Source organism: Hyaena hyaena, unplaced genomic scaffold, assembly GCF_003009895.1.
Source record: "Hyaena hyaena isolate Hyena2069 unplaced genomic scaffold, ASM300989v1 scaffold_89, whole genome shotgun sequence".
In the NCBI taxonomy this organism is placed as follows: Eukaryota; Metazoa; Chordata; class Mammalia; order Carnivora; family Hyaenidae; genus Hyaena; species Hyaena hyaena.
Genome location: NW_024080719.1, coordinates 3,551,937 through 3,561,190, shown reverse-complemented (window position 1 = coordinate 3,561,190; position 9,254 = coordinate 3,551,937).

The following is a 9,254-nucleotide window of genomic DNA, read 5'->3' as shown; positions in this document are numbered from 1 at the left end:
CTTCTTACCTCACAGAGAAAATTAAAGCCATCTGAAGAAATCCCCTCAACTTCCCACTTCTGAACTTCCCTCCACACCAGTCCTCCTCCCTCCTGCCTCAGTAGAGGGGGGCCTGGTCCGCCCCCACTTGTCCACTCCGGACACTGTCCTTCCCTTCCCTCTCAGGAGCCACACATTGCCTGTCCTCCCTTCTCTCTCTCACACTTTCTACCTCTCTGCCTCAACCAGACCAGTCTTGCCAATATTTATACATGCTCAAGTCTCCTCCAGCTATTTTTTTTAAACAAACAAACAAAAATCTCATCTCCCTCAAGCTTCTTTCTTTCTCTCTCCCTCTCTCCCCCTTCATAGTCCAAATTCTGAAAAGAGCTCTTTATAGTCACTGTCCCTATTGTTGCTGACTGCTCCTTCCTTTTTCAAACATTTTCGTCCTTTGTTTCCATGTCCCCACACACTCGCTTTTCCTTTTCAACTCTCCTTTTCAAACTTACCCTTCCCTACCCTATATCTGAAGTCTAGGGGCAAGGCCAGTCCTCAATGGCTACTTGCTTCCTAAGGAATATCATTCATGTCCATCCACATGCCTGTTCCTTTCAAACTAGTCTCCTGCCCAAAAATCTCATCTAAGCCTAGCTGAGATATCTGTCTCCTTTCGTGTCTCAGAGCACGTCCACTCAATGTATACAAATCTGAGCTCCCATTTCTTGCCAAGGCTTGTCCTTTCTTAGCAGTCTTTATTTCAACATGTGGTGCCCACCATTCATCCAGATGCATCTGCTACAGGACTTAGTCCTGCTGATCTCACCTCTAATCCACCCAACTCCGTTTATTCCCACTACCATGATCCTAGTTCAAGCTGCCTTCCCCTCTTGCCTGAGCTACAGTAACAACCTCCTAACTGGTCTCACCTACTTCATCTTCTCCATATCCACTTCTGCACACAGCATCCAGAGCAGCTCCATTTAATGACAATACGATGGGAGCCACAAATGCAAGCTACACACATTTGAAATTTTCCAGTAGCTACATTTAAAAAGTAAGAAACAGGTAAAATTAATTTTGTAAGTGCTTATTTATTTATTTTGAGGGAGAGAGAGAAAGTGCAAGCAGAGGAGGGGCACAGAGAGAGAGAGAGAATCCCAAGCAGATTTGGGACTCGATCTCACAAACCATGAGATCATGACCTGAGCTGAAATCAAAAGACGCTTATCTGACTAAGCTGCCCAGGTGCCCCTAAAATTTAATCATTTTTTATTTCACCACAAATATTACCATTTCAATATGGAAGCAATGTTTTAAGATTAATGAGATATTTTATGTTGTTTTTTATACTAACTCTTTGAAATCATATTTCACATTTAGAGTAAATCTCAACCAAGACCAACAACATTTCAAGTGTTCAGTAGCCATGTGTAGCTAGTGGCTACCATTATTGGACAGTACAGATCTAGAATGATTTTTTTATAGTGTAAAATCTGATCATTTCATACTACTCCGTATTAAAAATTCTTCTGCGATCTTAATCCAGGTAGACTGCACGGCCCTGTAGGGTCTGTGGTATGACTCCTGGTCTCTGTCTCTTCACTCCCTTACCATCTGTGTGCCAGCCACAATTGCCTTTCATGTTTTCAGACACAGTTTCCACGTCCCACAAACCCTTTGCATATGCCTTTTGTGAATACCATCCTTTACCACCACCCCTTTCACCTCCACCCCCACCATCAAGTCCAACGTCATTGCCACCCTGCCCTCCACCACACCACCAACTCCACTATCAATTCCACCTCCACCAGCACCAGCACCACCTGCCGCAGATACTCTCACTTCCCCTTCTGTTCATACTCACCTTCACTTCCCCTACTCTAAAGCCTAGTTATGTGTTCCTTTCCTTCCTAGCACTCATCTCAGTTTGTAACTATCCACTCATTTGTGTGATTAAAGCCTGACTTTCACTAGGACACAAAAAGGAATTTTTAAATTTAGTTCATCATTGTATCCTCAGTGGTTACCCAGTAACTTGTACATAGTATTTGATTAAAACGTTTGAATAAAGGAACAAATCAGGATAATCAGGAAAAAAAAGAACTATAATATGGGGTACATAGAGCTTGAAGAAAGGAGAAGTCAGTGAACACTATTAAGTCTGGCAAGTAGACTCCAAAGAGGGGCCAGAGGAGGAAATTCCTACTGTGGAGACCCTATCTTGTGCCAAGATCTCTGCTCATTGCTTCATATGTGTTTGTTTATTCCTATAAGAAGTCTCCAGGGCACGGATTGTCTGCATTTCAAATTCAAGGAGGCTCAGAAGGGTTCAGGAACTTGCTAAGTAACATAATTGGGATTGGATCCATGGTCTGTCTGATTTCAAAGCCCACATGTCATGCATTTCACTAGAGCTCCATAGACAATTTCCATGCTTCATAATCTTGCTACACTTGTTGTTCAATGAAAATGTTCATGAACACTCAGATAATAGAGAAGCCAATTTTTTTTATGGTATGTGTGTGGATGTGCCCATTTTGCTGCAAGATTTCTTTACACAAATATTGCCCAAATGCATTGTGCAATTCAAATATGATTGCCACATACGAGAATTTTCAGCAGAATAAATACCACCTGAAATGATGTCATTACTTTTGTAAGTCCAAGATGGAAGTTAAATTATAACTGAATAATGCCTTGAGTATGAGACACTCAAATATCAGTTGATTTTCTATCCTTTGCTGTTTACTTGTGAAACAGTCCAGACCATTTGTTTGGAAAGTCAGGATGCTATAACTCTAGTCTGTCATGAGAAGTAATATTTCAAAGTGATTTTAAACCATTTCTGAGAACATGAAGATAGTGCAGGGAGGTAGTAGAGTAAAGTGGTTGCCAATGGAGGCTGTGAGCCCTCTCGCTAACTGCCCAGTCTTGGCCAAGTCATCGCCCCTGTAAAATGAAGGTAATAGAGCTGTGAGGATCTGGCAAGATGCCATGTGCAGAAGGCAACCAAAGTCTGCTGTCCGGAAGTTCTAGAAATGAGTCTCCCAGTAAGTAGAGCCGAATGAATAAATGTATTTATTTTATGGAAAATCAACTGGAGACACAGCTGTCTGTCAACATATGGACAAAAACATTAGGCAAAATTATGCCATGATGGGGGAATGAGAAGAAAAAGAGGGATAGTAGGTCAGTTGACCCGGGAGCTTTTAGACATGAAATCACACAGCTTCAAAGCTGTGTTGGCAAAGAAAAAAGCTTTGGAGAAAAATGGAAACAATGGGAATGGGGGTGAGTATTGGGTAGATTTTTCCCCCTCACTCTTTCCTAAAACGGATTTGTTTCTAATCTTAAGCGAATTGCTAGGCAAGTTGTCAGATAACGATTACTGTTCGAATAAATAGCCCCGAAACCTGTCTCATCTGTGGCCCCCTGAGGCATAATATCCAGTGGGTGAGGGGAGATGGGATCCAGTGTGGTCCAAATATAAAATCACTGATGCTCCTCTTTGCTGCACTCTCAAAAAGGCAGACCTTATCAAGCAAGAATTATGCCTGAAGGACCTGGAAAGGACTAACTGGCCAAGAGCCATCTATGAAAATTGTACTATGGACAGCATTCACTTGGATTAGTTAATCCTTTAAAGGCACATGCATTAAGAAATGGAAATATTACTAGGCTGTCAACTTTGCTATAAATATTATTTCCTTCTTACCCACAGGATGAGCTCAGTTTCCCTCAGAAAGTGAGGGTGTTGATGTAACAAGTAGAGGTGTAGTTTGAGGTAGACCGCCTCGCCTCATGCAGCGTCATCTGGGACAGAAAAGGGAAAGTATTTGGGAAGGAGGGGGAATCCCCTCCGAAGTAGAGAATTGAGTCCAGAAAAGAGGAGGGGCGAGAAAGGAGGTGGGGAGGACCCCACTTCGTGAAACTTGCATTTGTGGAAGCATTTTGCCTCTTTGTCAGGGGAAGCTGCAGGCCTGGTCCAGGGTTCAACAGTAACTTTGCCTACCTCTCTCTCACGGGAGGGACACGTAGGACTTGGCTTTGTGAAGGGAAGGGGCACCGCTTACTTTTCCAAGAATGAGGGCCAGCCTTGCCAAGAGACCTTTCCCTGGAGCTCACAGAAACACAAGAAGAGCTGTTCTGTTTCAAACCTCAGCAACTTGGACAACTGGGTCAACAGCAGCTACGCCAGGACCCGGACGGGTGACTCTGTCCTGCTCCAGGCTGTCTAGTGAGTGACTATACTATCCGCTCTTGCATAATATGTTTCACAGAAAGTTCAGTTTTAGGAAGTGAAAGTGACTTCTGTGGAGAACCCAGAATTCCTTCAGTCTTGAAACCGCCCTCTGCCGGGCAGGCAGCTGTGTGTCCAGGAAGCCAATGCAGAGGGCAGGCTCGAGAAGGGAAGGTGGGAGAAGACACCAACTGTCAAGCACCTGCCAGAGGCTAGATTTATGCTCTCGGTCAACCAATGTTTATCCAGTGAGTCTTTCTGTCAGGCAGGGTGCTACTTGCTGAGGGGAATGGCACAGAATACGTGGTCCCTACCTTCAAGAAGAACACAGTCATGAGGAAGAGACAAATCGAGCGAGTGGTTCCAAGAGGGACAACCTGAACGAATTACACACGAGGCACAAGTCTCTTAGCATCCCTCTGAAAGAATTAGGACCCCATTTTGGAGATGGGCAGCCCAAGGCTCAGAGACATTAGAGAAGCTAGTAAGAGGGGCGCCTGGGTGGCTCATTCGGTGGAGCAGTAGAGGTGAAAAGTAGTCTATAAATGAAAACAACTGTTCTCATGCTTATCACTGTTACTACTTTTCAGCTTGGGAAGACAGAGCGCCTCCCTGGGGAGCAAGGGGCAGGGGTGCTTGCTGCCCGATGTAAATGACTTGAGTTCCCTAATGTCAAGCTGCCTCTCCCATCATACAAGCCACTGGGGGCAGATGTCATCTGGCCCTCGCCGCATTGCCCCACGGGCACCTGGGCTCAGTGAACCCCGCAGAAGGGCGACATTCTAGCAGCTGAGGTCCTGGCAGGCAGTGAGAGGTCGCCCTTTGTCCTGGACCCATCGTTACATGTTCTGCCGGCCTCCGTGGAACTGGAACTCGTTAGCTTGCAGTTCGGGTAAAGTCTCAGATACTTCACAGTTCTTGGCAGTTGTCTCAGTTTCCCAGTGCTCGCTTAACAGGTTGTCATGGACGTAGTGGCTCAAACAACACAGTGTTTCTATTTCCTGGTGCTGGAGGGCAGACACCCCACATGGTCTTCACTGGGCGAAAAGCCAGGTGTCGTCGGCAAGGGGTGTGTTCCTTTCTGGAAGTTCTGTTCCCTTGCCTTTTCTGCCTTCTTGAGGCCACCTGGGTTCCTGGGTTTTTATGCCTCTTTCCTCCATCTTCAAAGCCAGCTGCTTTGCAGCCCCAGCCTTGTCTCTGACACTGACTCTTTAGCCACCTTTTACTTATAAGGACACTTGTGATTACATTAGGCTTACCCAGATAATCCAGAATAATCTCTGCATTTTAAAACCAGCTGATTCACACCTTTTCATTCCATCAGCTCCCCTAACTCCTCTTTGTAGGTAACAGAACACGTTCACAAGTTTCAGGGAGGAAGATGTGGATACCTTCAGGAGACCATTATTCCGTCTACCACAAACTGTATGGAAAGGAATCCATAAGTTTGAGAGTTGACAGAGGGAAGCCACTTGGCAATATAACATTTGCCACAAAACGTCCACATATTTCATTTCTGGTTCCCTCTTAATCTCTTGCATTGCTCAGGAGAATTTTAACTATCATTATCTAATAAAGCTTCATAGTATGTTTAGGAAGTTCCCTATTTGAGAAATGGCTCCACGCCAAACTGAGGCCCGTCCTCGTGACTTTCATTTGAGGTTCATATTTAAAACCACCACAATCCATTAAGTGACTTTCTGTACATTTTGTGGCCTATACTGTAGGTCAGACTATTCCAGACTTGTTCTCCAAGTTTGGTGAAAATACTGATAGCCAATTTCTTATGACACAGTTAAGACCAATGGAAATTTTGTTTTATTTATCAGGATTAAGAAGCACTCATTTTATATGATCGTATTTTTTGCTTTGGCATAATTGAATTCTACCATGGACCCAACCATATCTTAGTGTATAACGAGACTTGGAATTCAAGAATAACCTTATGACAAAGTTGAACTGATATAGACATTTCAATCCATGTTATATGTATACATAACACATTTAATATGTGTACATATTCTATTTAATGGATTTATTATGGGTAACTATCTCTCTTTTAAGTTAAGCAAAACAAGGGCCCTTGGGTGACTTAGTCAGTTAAGAATCCGACTATTGGTTTAGGCTCAGGTCATGATCTCACGGTTTGTGAGTTTGAGCCCCACATCCGGGTCCATGCTGATGGTGCAGAACCTGCTTGGGATTCCCTCTCTCCCTCTCTCTCTCTGCCTGTCCACTACTCTCTCTGTCTCTCTCTCTCAAAAATAAATAAACTTTTAAAAATAAGTTAAGCAAAACAAAATTCCTTCACATTTTTTCATTCATCCAGTAAATATTTACTGAGTGCCCACTATGTGCCAATTAATGCTGAAGAAATCTAAAGAACAAAACAAACTCTCTGCCCTCGTGAAGCTTAATTCTTGTCAGGTAGAGGGGGAGACCACCATGACAGTCATGGCTCACCAGCTCTTCTGCTCAGGACTCATCCAGATGAAACCCAGGTATTTACTGGGGCTCTCATCACAAGTTAAACTGGGAAAAAATTCACTTCCAATTTCCCTCATGGTTTTGGCCAAATTCATTTCTTGAAGCTTTAGGTTGAAATTTCAGTTTCTTGCTTGGGGTTATTGTTGGCTCTCAGAGGCTACCTACTGTCACCTGGGCTTCTCCAACATGACCACCTGCTTCATGACAGCTTTCTTCTTCAAGGAAAGAGGTGGAAAGAGTTTGTTAGCAAGATGGGGGCTTATACAAAGTAAAATAATTATGGGAGTGACACCCCATCACCTTCATATTCTATGGGCCAGAGGTAAGTTACAGGTCCCCCCACACTCAACAGTAGGATATTATGCAAAGGCATAAACACCAGGAGTTAGGGATCATTGGGACCATCTTAGGGTCTATCTGCCATGTTCTAGGACCCAGAATGAGTTCAAGGGGCCAATTCTGTGCACAAGGGAAACTCCAGAAACTCCAGAACATGGCCTCACCCAACCACAATCTTACCATATATCCAGAAGAGGAAGAGAAACAGAAATATTTGGTGAGTGGCACTGATGACCTCCACAAACAAGTAAATACATAATACGTAGAGCAATGTTAAATGCTTGGGTAAATATATATGTATATAGAAAGATGTATATGTGTATAGAAAGAAAGAAAGAAAGAGTAAAGGGGAAAGGATTGATGGCATGTGGGAATGTGTAGCAATCAGAATAGGTTATACTGCTGTAACAAACATTGAGCCCACTGGGGGTCCAGGCAAGTCCCCAGGGAAATTTGTTCTAGGTAATCATTCAAGCTGCATCATCTTGTGACCGAACCATCTGGAACATGTGGTCTGCTCTCTTGAAACAGTAGAGGATAAACACCAACCAATATTATACATTGACCCTGAAATGCTTCAACCCAGGACTGGCACGTATGATTTTTGCTAAAATTCATTGTCCAAAGCAATTACAGGCAAGGATGTATAATCTCTGTGTAGACATGGTCAGGAAAGGCCTCTCTGATAAGGGGATACTTGGATAGACACCCAAAGGGAGTGAAGGAGTGACCACATAGGAGTTTATTTATTGGATTGGATTGGATCTTTGCACTGTTTTATTTCCTCTTTCAAAATGTATCAGTTCTACATTTCACCTTGAGCCATTACTGGGCAGAAGCTGCCTATCTAGTCATTCTCAGAGATATGATCTTAGGTTTGCTGTCTGTGAGACCACTATGTTCTCCGGGGAGTGATCAGCTCCCCCTTTTACCACTATGGGTGGGCGAGACAGGAGAGAATTAGGGCCTAGGCCTTACCGCTCCCCGACATCAGGTCCAGGTCCACACCTGCCAAGTCTCCTCACGTCTGGCGTGAGCAGGGCCAGCCTGATGCGACCAAGCTGGAGACTGCCGAGATTCAGGCAGGGTGTGCCTTCTTCCTTGTGATTCCTCATTCCGTCAACTGCCTCCCCGTTTTCCCAAACCGGTGGCAACAACAGGCCAGCGTGGTTGGGTTTCCCGGTCAGGGAACCAAGTTATGGAATCTGTTATGGAATCTGGTCTGATCCCATTTGCAAATGGATACCTTTCAATGATATGCTTTTTAGGATCCCTCAACTTTGGATATTCTATAGACTACACAGAGAATAGGAATTTGGTTCTCTCCTTCAGAATCCCAGACTGAAAGAGAATCCTCTTTCTGAGCATGATATTATGCAGCAGAAGGAAAGAATAAAAGATGAAGGATCACAGGGGGCCAATTAGAGCTTCTCTTGGAAATTGGCACATTGTCACTTATGTTCACCTTCCATCGCCAAAACAAGACCTTAGGCCAAGTCTGATGATGGGGCAAGGGAGTATTTTCCTCCCACAGGGAGGCACTGTGCACTGCAGAAGGGATAGTGGACACGATCTACCCTGGTCTCCAACTGCAGTCAGTGTGGTCTGAGATCTGTCAGGAGGTCATCAGCGTAGAGTGAAGATTACCGCTGAGAATGCTGTTCTCTAGGGAGAGAGAGACGACTCAGGGCCCAGTCTTGCTGTCCCTCACTCACAGGGGAGTAGGGAGGCCAGGGGAGAAAATAGAAGAGGATGAGTAATGGGGAGCAGAGGACAGCCTCCAGTCAGAGAACTTATAGTAGGAGAGGTTCAAAAAGGAAGGCTGGTCTGTAGGGTGAGCTCTCTTGGAGAAGTGGGGGATCCATCGCCTTGATGAGAGATGCCACATCCCACTGGGGAGATGTGGGAGTGGCCGACTTCCTAGTCCAGGTCACCAGGATGTGGCTAAGTGAACCAAGCAAAGAAACAGCTGCAGCTCAGCATCCGTCTTCTGCTGCCATGGCCCTGCACAGCCCACCTTGTTGTGTCTGGGCTGTTGTCCAGTCACTCGGGGATTGAACCGTATGAGTCCCATCCATGGGCCGAGGGCTGCACGGAGTGTTTTGGTGGAGGGGAGAGAGACATGTCATTCAGGAAGGAACACGAGTTATCAATAGCTACGCCAAATTCAGAGAGCCCAATGGGAAAGACGTCTGCCCTGGGCCAT